General features: G+C 33.4%; 1 protein-coding gene across 2 annotated transcripts in view; it reads left to right on the top strand.

The window, feature by feature from the left end:
* The first annotated feature begins 256 nt into the window (after positions 1–256).
* The window catches only part of LOC124543098 (FH1/FH2 domain-containing protein 3), a 73,788-nt gene continuing 58,770 nt past the window's right edge, over positions 257–15,274 (top strand). For both annotated transcript variants that reach the window (XM_047121140.1, XM_047121139.1), the window contains exon 1: positions 257–299. The gene's annotated coding sequence lies outside the window, so the exon portion shown is untranslated. The remainder of the gene's footprint in view (positions 300–15,274) is intronic.

The following is a 15,274-nucleotide window of genomic DNA, read 5'->3' as shown; positions in this document are numbered from 1 at the left end:
AAAGAACATTAATGTAATTAAAATGTTTTTCCTTGCATAATAATGGCTATCAGATCAAACGAATAATTATTTTCGAAAATCACCCGAATCACTTACAGCTAATTATTCTTCAATTAGAAACCAGATCATTATATGACTAATTATGACAAACTTTACATAAAACGATATTTGTCGTCATCGTGTCGGTCCCGTCGCGCAGACTATAAACGTATTCGGCGACGAGACGCGCGCGTGCAGCCGCCGCCCGCCCAGTCGCCGGCCGCCCGCCCTGCATCGCACGCGCATCACGTATAGAACAGGTCAGTCATAATCTCACATTTTTACACGTTTTAATTTATATTCATATAAAATAACAACCGCAATCACATAAAGCAATCAAATTTCGTTGAATCTTTATGAGTCTGAGTGATCGTTCGTGTTTATTTTCGTACTGCACTATGTCGGGTGCATGTCGCCTCGCCTGTTGAAGTGTAATTAACCAAAACGGTATTTTGTGCTGGCTTTGCGGTTTTGAGATCTTTCTAAATAGATATTATATAAATAATTAAGCATATTCCATTTGACTGCCTCAGATACACTTAGCTGAAGCTCAGCGAATAGTTTAATTTTTAATAGTTGTTAATTAATAACCATTTGTTATTGGCGACATGAAATTAATTACACTCGAAATATTTACAACGGTTTGTGTGTTTGGTTTTGTTGATACGTGTGTTCTTAGCGAAGCGGATAAATCTCTTACGGGCTCTCAGTATAAAACTAAACATTTTTTGTTGAAACTAATTTATCACCATTTTTATAAATCACTTTTGGTATTGAAATTCTATCATTTATTTTAATTGTTCTTAAAATGGATTGATTTTAATGAGCTCCACCACCTATTCAATGTTCTTTAAGCATCTTGCACTGAATATGAATGGACATAGTTAAAATATATTTATTGGTTGGTTTTATGAAAATAATAATAGTTGTTGTATCTGTGTTAATGAGAACTTTTGAAGTGTATGTACATTGAAGCAAAACAATAATTAACACAACGTTAGTTTTTGTTCTTGCTCTCATATGTTAGCTATGAATTCTGTAGTCGATATACGAAAGCTTATATTTGCGAGCCCTGTCGGTCTTTGTTTTGGGCACAGCTCACTGTCACTTCAGAAACAATCCCTCCACAGATATCGGTCGAAATAATTCTCATAGACATTATTTAACGATTTCTGAGAAAGTTTTGATTAATTTCCATAAAAAGGAATTACATAATAATTTAACAAAATAAATATCCTAAATTTGAACATAAACATCTATTTAAAAATATTAGTTAAAATAGAATAATGCAAATTGATTTAAGAAATAAATGAGTGTAAATGTAGAAAAGCTGGGCAGGTATCGGATGTGGATGGAAGATGGGTTTTGCAAAAACTTCCATCATTAAAATTTCTTGTCACAACGCCATCGAATGACTTGAGACGCTTCTACGAATCCCTCACTATGGCACCGCTTTGTTAAGATTGAAGTGTATTCTAATTAGTAACAGGCACTAATAGAGAACCTAGATTACTCCACGGATAAGGCACGGGATCTTAGCTGAAGATTACGGGGTCAGGTCTGTGCAAGTATCAGCGATATCACTTGTGCTTCTTTTGAGTAATACTATATCTACTGCTGGATGGTGAAGAAAATATCGTGAGTGTAAATTGCAACAGGTGTGTTCCCCAATCCCATTGATATCGGTCTTTGCTCAGTTTTGAGACAAGTATGGTCATTTAATATTATAAAAACACATACGAGGCCCATTACGCTATGATCGGATAAAAGATCTAAGGCTAGACGTAACCGTATTTCAAACTTTGTATGTTCAATGTATTATTTTGTACTTATTACATTGTTTGAAGTTTTTGTTATGTAACCTACTTTTACTTGGCCTTAATTTTTAAAATCCATTATCTCCGAACAGTCCTCATTAAGAGACGAAAACACTTAAACTCGTAATCTATTCGCATAAAATTAAAACTGTAAGGGTTAATGTTATTAATGATACGAACGCTGAGAATACAAAAACATATTCGCAAATTACTCAGAAAGAGCTGCGAGGAGTTTCAATAGAACTTACGGGATCGATCGATTACTTGTAAAAGCTATATATTTAATTTAATTAATTGTTCTTTATTGAAGTCGAACTTCTATAAGGGCGATGGCAGTAGATCTACTTGGCCTAATGTGACGGTTACTTTTCTATGTAAGATTACAGTAAACTTTTCTACCGGAAAGAACGATTTCTTTCTATCGCCAAATACGTTAATTAGAAACAAACCCCAAACAATAATTAATGCATTTTTCCTGCTCACTGGTTCAACTCAAATAAAACAACTTTATAATAAATAACCATCAACTTTAAAAAAAGCTGAATATTGTATCAGGAAGCGATGAGTAAATTTCGTTTCACAAAACATCTTATTAGAATATATTATGTGATGATTGCATGACATATTTCAAACCCAGTCTGTAAGTGCTAATATCGTTCTCAAGTAAGTGTCTGTGTATTATTTTGTTGAGAATTAAGATCGAAAGTCGAGATGGCCCAGTGGTTAGAACGCGTGCATCTTAACCGATGATTGCGGGTTCAAACCCAGGCAAGCACCGCTGATTCATGTGCTTAATTTGTCTTTATAATTCATCTCGTGCTCAGCGGTGAAGGAAAACATCGTGAGGAAACCTGCATGTGACAAATTTCATAGAAATTCTGCCACATGTGTATTCCACCAACCCGCATTGGAACAGCGTGGTGGAATATGTTCCAAAACCTTCTCCTCAAAGGGAGAGGAGGCCTTTAGCCCAGCAGTGGGAATTTACAGGCTGTAACTTTAACTTTTTAAGATCGAAAAATACTCTAAACAAGTTTCTCACATAAATAATATTGTTAGTGGCAAAATGGCATAGAACGAAAAATTATTATTAGTAAGCACAGTGACTAATAACAACACAACGAAAAATGACAAGGACTGTGCAGAAATCTACTTTTCATCTTATTTTTAATCTATACTATCGTAAATCAAATTTAAATCAACAAATGGCACATTTTTAATGAAGTGAAAGTGGCCCACCTATGTGCCACCTGGTGGTAAGTGATTCCTACCGCCCATGGGTATTGGAACTGTAAGAAATATTAATCAATCCTTACAGCGCCAATGGGTCGCTGACCTTGGAGACTACGAAGTTTTATCCTTTATGCCTGTAGACACGCTGGTCCACTCAACCTTCATACCGGAACACGCTAATACTAATGATTTTTTGGCGATAGGATAATTAATGAATCAGTGGTATCTGCACAGATGACTTACACAAAACCCTACAACCAACTAAAACTAAAATCAATCATCTCAGTCTAATAACAAACCTTCAAAATAAATCAGTCGAGAAAGATTATTAAATAACAATTAACAATCATATAAAATGTGACTAACATTTTGACATTTGGCAAGCCCTTTAGATTGACCACCGTGGCCAAAAATCTGGTATACCACAACAAAACCCATTATCTTATTTCGTTTACAATTTTACTATCCGTATGTTAGCATTTTTGCAAAAACAAGGAATAGCTGATCTTCAGCAGTACCTTCGAATTACGTGCTGTTTATATTTTTTGAAAAATATAAGAACCGCGAACCTTACTTTGAATTACCAATGTAATGTACCTCTTTTCTGGGAAAGATTCTGCAGCAACCGGCGGCGTCGTCGTACCGAATTTTATTCACGACGATATAATTGTAATTCAAACGTTGGAAAAAAGTAAATGAGTTTTTCCAGTGGTAGTTGTGTAGATAATACAACTTCATGCAATGATTCAAAAATAAACTTGAATAAAGTACATTTTGTTTTTACCGTTCAATAATATTCAAATGCAATATCGGCAATAGTTCCCTCTCTATTATTTTGCTCTTGAAATAGACGGAAGCGCGATTGGACACGTTTGAAGGGAAATCGAAAGCAGGAGCGTCTGAATCACGTGTTTCCCGAGGCTCGTGTTGAGATGCTAACCGCCTAACTTCGGGCTTCTACCGGGAATTCATTGGCAGAGAAATTCAATAGCTCTCGTTGCCTGAATATGCAGCCCGATAAGAGAGCCACTAAACAAATTAAACAATTGAAGACCCACTAGTATACGTAATTGCATGACCTTCCTTTAATATAGCATTAAGAGAAATAAACCTTTTATTAACAATGTTAGTCCATTATTTTATTAATTAAATAGTAAAGGTACAAATCTATACACGTAAAAAAATTAGGAGTATCTTTTTGTAATATTAATATAGCCCTTTTTTACTCAATGCACATGTTTTTTACAATTTATTCGGTCTGTCTGTCTGTCTGTTTTTGCGGCTAATCTCTGGAACGGCTGAACCGATTTTGACGGGACTTTCACGGGCAGAAAACTGATATAATAGGGAGTAACTTAGGCTACAATATATTTTTTGCTATAATCAAAGGTCGCGGGCACAACTAGTACACAATAACTGTGTTCTTGTTTACTGCCCGTTATGCTCACGTCTCAAGTTCGATTAAACAGTGAATACCTAAAAAAAAACTACCACCGTCCTGAACTTAATCTCAGTATAAATAATACTTCATGCAGTAGTGAGATTCTGTAAGAATTCGCTTCGTATCCGTAAGTCATAAAAACTTTTTAAAAATGTTTTTAGTAATTTTGGTACCTACGTTGGTCCCATCACATTCATAATTATTATATTCTGATATTTAACGAACATTTTCTGCTATGATTTTCTTCTTACATAATACCTTTGCAGGCACAGAATATAACAAAATTGTTGTTGTTGTTTTATGTTCGAACATAACAGGGACCTCGTGATTTGAGTTTTGTACAAACGTATATTAAAAGCTCTCTTGTATCCTCGAGTGTAGGACTGCATAGTTTCTTGTTGATAGGACTTTGTCCACATTCACAATTCATTCATATTTATAAACCGTAAGAATACTCTAGATAATCTAGCGTACACTAGATTAGTGTTTTGGCGGTAGGGCTTTATGCAGGACCGTCTTGGTAGGTACCAACTACTTATCATCTACTTTACACAAAACAGCTTTACTTAATGTGGTAGTTGTAAGTTGGGTTACCCAGTGTAACAAGGGTCACAATATCTTTGTTACTACTGTTGATAGGGCATTTTTTTATGGTATAGGTTGGTGGACGAGCATATGAGCCACCTTATGGTAAGTGGTTACCATCACCCATAGACAAGGATGCTGTAAGAAATATTAACTATTCTTTACATCGGCAATGTGCTACCAACCTTGGGAACTAAGATGTTATGTCCCTTGTGCCTGTAGTTACACTGGCTCACTCTCCCTTCAAACCGGAACACAACAATACTAGGTACTGTTATATGGCGGAAGAATAACTGATGAGTGGGTGGTATTATTATTGATATGTCATAGTATTTGTGTCCGTAGGCAGTGGTCACCATCAGGTGCCCTATTTATCAGTGAGCCTACCACGTTGACATAAATATACATGCACATTTGTGCACATGTTCACTGAAATCTCGATCCGATCTGCCGGAGACACACGAGTTATTCGAAATAAACTTTCCGATTTTATCGCGTGTTCTTTTGTATTTGAAATTCATAAATAAAGCGAGTTGGCAGGGAACAGCGCCGGGATCTATGTCAAGTTCACAGTAAAATGTAATTGTACGACATCGGTTCATTCGTTTTATGTATTTTTTACTATATTTTGTTCACGTATATTGTATATGTTTACCAGTAAACACAAGAAAGTTTTGTTAAAAATAAGATTTTCAATTTTTTGAGTCATACTTCTCTTCTACTCGTTCTAAACGTGAGTGCTTTTCGCCGAATTTCAATTCCTGGTACACGTTGACCTATTTTATACTAAATATATTGAATATATTAAAAAAAACATAGTTTCTTTAACATTAACACAAACATGATACAATTATAATTTTATTATATTTATACAAAAGTAATTGTTCTTAAAAATAAAATTTCAATTCATTAATCGTAAAGCGCTAAAAAGTTTCTCGACTATAAAATAGTTAAACAACAAATGCATCGCTTGAGAACCTTGGTCAGGATTGGGCAAATAAAAGCTTTTATTTATGGAGAACACAGAGATTACGTCTTTATTATTACACATTATTCTGTTAGTAGCGAGTCACTTTGTCAAAGAGTGCTTTTAATTTTGTATCTCGCTTCTCGTCAACATATTTTTGCAATCGGATTATGATGAAAACTAAAATCAAAACGATTATAAAAACGAATTACGAGAACTTTATAAGTGACGGATTGTTATGTATTATGCGATTATAATCAGACGCGGATAAATAATATTCTGGATTATACAGTAGATCTATTGTTGGACGCGTGCATAGTTTGCCAAATTAAAAAAAATATTAACAGCTTGCTGAAACTTTTGATCTCAAATATAGCAGATTGGTAAATACTTCTTGATCTACCCCTCTAAGCCTAAGTCTAGAAATTAGAACGTAATTCACCAACCAGCAGGATGAAATTGAGTGATGATTCTATTTCCTGAGGTTTCATGTTTTATAATCTGTACATTAAAATAAACTAAATACCAAATCTAAATTAATGGTTGTTGCATTATTTTTTATTATATAAGTACACGTTAACTATACTATAGCTATGCGCTAATTGTTTCTTCTATAATAATAATTTTATACTTTTATCTATCTATATACTCCACTCAAATAGATATATTAGAATTATAGTTATTAATAACTTATTCCAACAAACACATAGACAATTACGAAATTTATACAAAAGCTTTGTCTGTTGTAGAATGAGTAGGTAATTATAATTATAAATAGGACGAGCAAAGTCTGGGGAAGTAAAGTGTATGACTACATCCATTGGAATATATTTGACAAAACGTTATAACATAAACAATTCGATTTACTATTTCAACCAACAAAGCCCGTTTAATTTGTTGAATTACCTATTCATTTCCGTGGTCAGGAGTTTAAGAAAATCTTAATTGTATTCTAGTAAAGCGACTCTTATGTATAAAGATATAAGGATCATTATTCTCACGATTTAACGATTCACGTTTGGTGGAAAACAAACAATCCACTATATTTACAGCGAGTACTAACTATTTCACTCAAAACACGAGCGAGGCTAACAAGATGTTATTTGTTTCATTACGAAATTAAATTAACTGCGAGTATTATTATTTATACTCACTTACTGAGAACTGAACTGAATTAGAGACGAAGATTATTTTATAACTATCGTCTGGGGAGTAATAAATAAAAAAGCGAATGATCACGCGAGTCAGCGGTCTTCCACCTGATGATGACCGGGTCTCTCATTATGCATTAGCACTGTGTATCCTGTCATTGTGGAGTCTTAGATTGTTTATCGTAATTATGCACTTAATCATACGAAGACTTAAGAATACACCGCGGTTAAGAATACAAAGTATAATTGAAGCCGACATGGATTTTTATTTATGAAAGGCCATAGATTACCTTTTTTTGCTAACACATGGCAAATAACTAGTGTTAAATATATTTTCTAAAAGTTCGTCTTATTAGTAATTACCTTAAATCAACGTGTTACTCAATGAATCAAAGCGAAGATAGCTTTATAATTCTCTACCGAATATTTTGGGGTGAAGGGAGGGGAGTGGACCCTTCTGCGTGAGACTGCTCCTATGTCTTGACGGAAAACGGTATGACGCTCTTTTAAGTCATCATGTCCTCCGCCCGTTATCAATTTCAATGTTAGATGTCTATCACGATAGTATTGGCAGTATGGTCTGGGCGTTAGGACTTTGTAGAAGCCCTATTTAAGTAATGTTGAGTTTTCCAACACTAAGTATTGTTGAGTTACGATTTGAATGGTGGATGAGCTCGTGTATTTACACAAGGCAACATTTTAGTTCCCAAGGTCTATAGTGCATTGGCAATGTAATTTTTCATGAAATGAATACTTAATTTTCAACACATACATACATTTTTGCGAATTACTTGCCGTTTCTTTTCGCTAGAAGCTGCTTTCCGAAACGGTGGTGGTATTTAATTATTGGCGATTCAAAAACGCTTCATTGTGAAGTTTTTTTTTTTAATTTGATTGAACACATGTGTCTAAGATCGATAGTTACCGCTTGCAATGAGACGGCTCATACAAACGAATCATCCTGAATATTTTATATAAAAACTTCGTTTCAATGGTAAGAAACCTTAATTAAGACTCAGACACATTTGCGTGGCCGAGGAAATTTTAACAAAATTGGTCCCACTCGACTGGCACGACCACAAACTGTGTCTAATTGAGAACTAACAAAAAAGGTTTCCGATTGTATGATCAGACAGGTGCAGCCTCGTGCAGCATTACTCGGGATTCGATGTCGCTTTGATTATGAACTCTTAACTTTTTTATTACATCTTATTGTATGTTGTTAATAAAACTCTACTTTGAACACACGGCTGTAACAAATATCTATCGACTATTAATTCCAGCTCATTCAAAGTTTAATTATCAAATGGATTCCAAGAAAGTGTATAAATAAGTAAGATGAGCCCTAGCAATTAATAAACAGCTCCCAACGGATATAGAGGCCGTGGATATATAAAAATAATTTGTCAGGATATCCCATCGCATCGGCGCTGCATTCGCTATTTTTAAACATCGCCGTTCACAATATATTACACTTACACCGACGCCGTCTAGATGTCGCGCGTCTGCGTGTACGCACACAAAAATGATAATTATTAATATCGTCTTTCGGTGCGCGTACGCAGCGCCCCCGTCATCTCTGTCAGGCAGCCTCTCGAAATGCATTTCGAACATGCATTTTCAGAGCAAAACGAAGAAGTCATGACATCGAACTTATTTATGCTCACATTGTATTTTTGCAGCTTCCATCTTTGTCTAAGCGCTGTCTCGCTTAATGCAGCATTCATAGTGGAAACCGCTGCAAATAGACGCCGGCCGGTCCCTTGCAATAAACCTACAATGTTTTATTTTATTTTAGACTGAAACTTGTTGTTAACTTTAGAAAGAGATAAAGCTAATTTCGGATCAAAACATGGATTTCTACTTGCCTTTTTAATTTATCAATGAGTTAGTTCCAAAACGCTCGAAACAACATTATATTCTTTTTTGAATTAAAATTATTGCTTTTCTATAAGCTTTCCTTATATAATTATCCATCATAAATAATATTATCCATCATAAATAGGAGTTATTTATTGACTGTATCTACAATCAGGAGGAGGGTAAAGACCTCTTGTCTTGTCAAAAACGAATCATCTGCATTAATAATATGGGAGGTATTGCGTAACAAAGTGACAAACTAAAAATACAATAGTGATCCAATTGCAGACAATCATCCGGATGAACCGGAATAACCTTTTAGAAAAACTAAACACAAGGGAGTCGAACCCAGAGGCGACTTGGCAGATGCATCGGCAGAACTGTGCCAACGGGGTCATTCGACTAATAGTGTTAAATATTGTTTGTCAAACAAACACAATATTTTGAATTTACACGCTAAAAGTTTTATTATTAGAGTATTCGTAAACGTTCTCTCTGCTGCGGGGATTTGCCCAGTTTAGACGAAACTACAAACAAATGCGTAACTCGATAATGCTTACACCAAGGTCTCGCCTGCAGACAAACTTACAAACAACTTACTTAATACGTACTAATCAGTCATTTTGTTTTAAGGCATCATACAAATATTTCGGATCGACAAGAACGATAGATACTAAACTACAAAAGTTTAATGTCCTTATTATTTCAACATAATATGACTTATTTATTTTTTTAGTATTATTTACTAACATGACATTACTAACTTATGTCATTGTGAATACAAATATCACCGACTGTTAAACTATTGACGATGTAAGGAGTAGCTAATATTTCTTACAGTGTCATTGTCTTTGGGATATGGTGGCCACTTACCATCAGGTGGCCAATTTGCTCGTCCGACAAGCTATTCCATAAAAAAAAAGATTATATTAAACTGTAGAATGATACCCCGTTTCTATGTAATTTTTCCATTTCCTATTATTCTATTCGCTGCTATTTTTTATTGTATATTTTGGCATGTAAGATCAGAAATTAGTATAAATAGGAACGAAACATGTCATGTCTTTATGATTAATACCGCCGGTTCGGAACAAACAATCTACTGAATAAAACTGTAAAAAAAATATCTACTCTTTCTCCTTTTGAAATGATAATAGTAACATACAAAATAGATACGTAAAGTATTAAAATAGAAAAATCAAAAAAATCCATTCTTATCATCTATAAAAAATCAAAAACAAAATCTGTTGGTTTTTAAAAGCGCTTTTGAATGTACCACCGGTTCAGAAAGTAGATTCCACCGAGAAGAACCGGCAAGAAACTCAGTAGTTACTCCTTTTCAACATTCAAAAAAATACAGTCATGTTAGTTAATACAATTATTTGAATTAATATATCCTGCCTGGCAGTCAACATGCATTAACTCCACGCTTTTTCATCATCTACAAAATCTTGTACCGAATAATATGCCTTTATTACAAAAGTATTTTTTATAAACGATTTGAATTTACGAAACGGCAAAGTTAGAAATGTCTGCGGAATTTTATTATAGAAACGATATATTATAGAAGTGTGTAATAAGCCTTAATTAATTAAATTTTAACAAAAGAAAATATTTTAATAACAACAAAATAAATTCGCGAATGCAAAACAGATTACATGTTTACAATAAAACCTACAATTTCGAATTCAGACGATTGATCAGGACCTAACCTTGAATCAATTGTGTTTTTAATTTTTTGTATTTTAAATATACATAATATTACGTAAAAAGTATAGTCATGCACTAAAATCAAATAAAAAATATACCGTAAAAAATACAAGCACGTGGAATGACGTCATCAATGCTAGCAGCAATACCTCTGTACATCGCAATTTGATTCTCTATATCTCTATGCACTATAGACACAAGTCTGTAATTGCTCAAGCACATATACTAGACGAGTATTTATTTGATTGAATCGAACGCGGTAACTATTTAGGCTCTAGGTAACATGACTTCGATTACAGCTTGTAACTGCTAATATTATTTCATGAAGTGCATTCTCATAAATTCGTAAATACTGAAGTAGGCCACTTGAATCGATGCCACTTAAAATGTCCGCCGATATCGGAGCACGTTTTAAAGTCCATTTCAATCTAATACGTATAAAACTTACACGAATCAAATAAATTATCTTACACAACCTCTCGCATAATTTAAATATTTGATAAAAAACACAGTGACCATTTGTTTCTTACTCGATTCATCGATGTTACATTTTAATCTGTATAAAGCGAGTCCAAATTATACCTAAACTGGTGTCTGCTTACGACATCATCAAACAACAAATTTACAACAGAAAACTCCTCTAATTTTGAATATCAACGAGCATTTAAGTAGGTTGTAATCGTATACTTTAAAATAATGCAAAAGGAAAAGAAATGTAGGCTATCTACATTTATATAGAATTCCTTAAGTGAGTGTTAAATGGATCTACAATAGACGCAATAAAAAAACAAGTCAAAACTTCCATACCCATGATTATTTTAGGAAGTAAAAGATTCCCTCGATTTTAATGGTTATTTAGAACAAGGTATTCACGTAGTCACATCTATTTTTAAAACACGAATAACTTTAGCACTTCCGGTAGTGAGTGAGTACACCGCACTATTTTTTTGTTGAGTTTTGACGTCACGAATCAGTGTTTGAACGCAACATCGAAATAAATCATTTGCTTTTGTATTCCGAAAAATTACAACCAAAATACTTTATGTAAGTTTTAATAATTTGGGTAGTTTTTACAAGCACATCGTCATTTTACAGTGTATGTTAATATTTTTAAGTTGTAGTAAAAATGTTAAAACTTTCAATACTAGTAGTACACTAGTAGTACTAAAACGAAAAGTATAGTCAAAATACAATTCCTACAATAATTGATTACATAATACAAAGAAATTGGAGGTATTCATTTGTTAGTAAATTCATTGATAACAAAACATTGACAAATGAGTAATTATTTAATTATTTTCGTTTATTTTATTCTTTTTAAGATACATTGTATGTAATTTAATTGGAATTTTTAAAAACCTCAACAATAGATAATTAAATATTTTAAAGAATTGATTATAAAGACAATGTAAACGATTTTTTTCCAATTAGGTAAAAATAGTTATTATCAGAGAAAGTTAGTGTAATGATCATGATGATTAAACATTTGAAATTATACGTAAACACAATATTTGTTATTTAAACGTGTACCAATACTGTTTTTAAATAATTCAAATTTAGAACAGACTTCCTATGTTTACGTCCTTCGATTATTAGGAATATCACCTCAATCAGCTATCGGTATTTGAATACGTCACTAGAATCATAGATTGGGTTACAATGCGAACTGGCAGCCGGCACCGGGACGGTCGCGACGCGGGAAGCGAACCGTCCTCATTTCACGAGAGCCAACAACCCGACGCACTGGACCCGAGTCTTTGACACTTACCGGGAGTAGGCCAATTATTTTCGTGGTGTACATTCGACGTAAATAAATCGTATCGACTCTATGTTATTGTATCGGGCTCGTTTCGAATTGTCTTGAGGAAAAACGAGATACTTGTTACACGTATCGCGTTTTATATTGTATTTATTAAAGGACAATGTTAAAATTATTATGAAAAGTGAGACAGTGTTATTATAAGGACGTGAAACTTAACATCTCAGTGACTGCAGGATTAAAGCGTTTTCACTGTAGTGTTTCATATGTCTCAAATATTCATTAATACAAACATTGCTCATAGATTCCTGTTTATGGTGGGACCACTAACAAATTATTTGTTAGTAAACATGAAAATGATTTACTTAGATATAGTAACAGTGTCGTAAATATTATTATAATTTTCTGAGCGTATTTTATGATTTGTACATCGTAAAATACATACAAGTTTGAATATCTGAGGCGAAAACGAAAACCATTTCATTGTTTCCCAAACAATTAGCAAAATAAATAAAAAAAGGTAGAAGCAAGACTCAACGTTATTATGATTATCTTCTTATCGTACATCTAAAAACGCAATTAGTCCATTTTCCTCCGAGTATAATTACGAATGAGAATCAATCCCCAATATCCGATTTAAAATTAACCGTCTGAGAAGTCTGTACGGAATCTATCCAAGCCAACGAACTAAACGCAATTATGATTCATAGATAAACCTTCCGTGTGGAGTTCAGGTGTGACACGCGGTCGTTCACTGTGCGCCTGCGCAGAAGTTGCCAAATAACGTGTTTCCTAACATCGGCTGCAGAGAATACTCAACGATACTTTTATTGTACAAGTGGCATATCAGTATTGAGCATTAATTTATCTGATTATACAACTAATGATTTTTTAACTACATATGTCTTTACTGTTTTATTTCTTAATTAGAATAGGTTCGCACAACACAATTATATTTGATCGTCGTTAGTTGAATGAAATTGAATGTTTCAAGCAGACGGCTCAATTAAAATAGCCAACAAAGATGGCGGAAAATGAAGAATTCATAATGCTGTCGGTGTACGCGTTGATCATTTTACAGCCGCGTCAAAAATTTAAAAACAGAACAATCATAAACGTCCTCGATTTTTGTTGCTTCAGCTTTAATAAATGTCTTAAATATAATATGTGATCCACAAAAAATTAACTCATGTAAATAAATTGGCACCTTTAAAATAAAATTGTATGATTTTGACACACTTGATTCGGCATCAATTTAAATCTTTCGCTCTTTTTAAATCAAGTGATAACGACAACTTCCCTTAACTGATAAAAGGTCTTTAATAATATATAATAGTCAATAATGACATGTTCCGTCCTATAAATGCATTGATATAACCACCACACTTCTTCAATACGGTTTGGTATTCACCAACACCAATCCAATCCATCCAACAACATCTGGTACCAACAGATTTCTTCAAAGGCTTCTAATTGAGACAATCTCAGGTCCCGTACATACTCCTCCTCAGCTACTCAATGAAGAATTCTGGTAAAACAGAATAAATATGCCTTTTCAAAAATAAAAAGTATTTTTCTAAATTACAAATTAATTTAAATTAAAAGCAAGTGGTTTTAAAAATATACTACAATACATCTGCAGAATCACTTGGTACATGTTCTAAAATAACTGAATAGTTTTCGTTTAAGTATGATTTCTATTCGCTAAAAAAAGGCGTTTTCAATCATACGCCTGCGATCTAGTAACAGAAACCACAGCTAAGTTGTAAACTAGAACTTACGCTCGGCATTGTCACTATCTAATCCAAATCAAATCCAAACAAAGAAATTAAGGCAGCATGACCATCGTGTACCACAACATTATATATTACGCAATGTATATAATTAGAAGCCCTCGAAATTACTCAAAGGATCAACAGTCTTCTATTTTTTTATATATATAGTCATTGTATTCATACCTTCCTTTCCTTGCTGCATTAATGCGTCATAAAAAGGCTCTGAGGTATTATATTAAGGAATCCTACAACACAAAGTATTGACGTTTGTGAGCAGAACAACTAATTAGAGCGTTGACGAGTAGACTCACCAAGACGAGCAGAAAACCAGTAAAAATAACGATGTTTTAATAAAACAATATTATAAATATTATATTTACTGTCAGTAAAAAGCGACTCTGTTCATTTTAACAAGATTGCAATCATTTTTTATATAAGCAATTTCTTTTAAAAATATTATTTTGTTTCATTTGAAAAGCGGTGGTGTTACCATAAAATAACGATACAAAAGTGCCGTGAGTGTTTTGTTTCTTTTTATATTAAATACTTATTTAATAATTAATTAATGGTGGATGAAAATTGTACTCACAATTACATACGTCACGTAAATAACATTAAATTAGATATTCAAATCGACAACGAATGTCATATGCCATTTGGTATCAATAATAACCATAGCCTTCTTTGCTTTGCCCGATTGATATGCTTTAAACTGGATTCAAGTATAATTAGAAGAGATTTATTGGAACAAACATTTCTGCACAAGATATTTATTCCTGGTGATCGAAATAGCTACAAAAGCTTTCAAGAACTATTTCACAATTGTAAAGCCTTTTTATATGTACGAGTATTTCTGTTAAAATAATTTATAGCTCGATACATATTCTGTTACGTTAAACTTGGCTGTTTATGTATAATTATGTGAATCAAAATTAAA

The sequence above is a fragment of the Vanessa cardui genome, chromosome Z (assembly GCF_905220365.1).
Source record: "Vanessa cardui chromosome Z, ilVanCard2.1, whole genome shotgun sequence".
Taxonomy (NCBI): Eukaryota; Metazoa; Arthropoda; class Insecta; order Lepidoptera; family Nymphalidae; genus Vanessa; species Vanessa cardui.
This window is presented reverse-complemented; position numbering and strand designations above follow the sequence as displayed.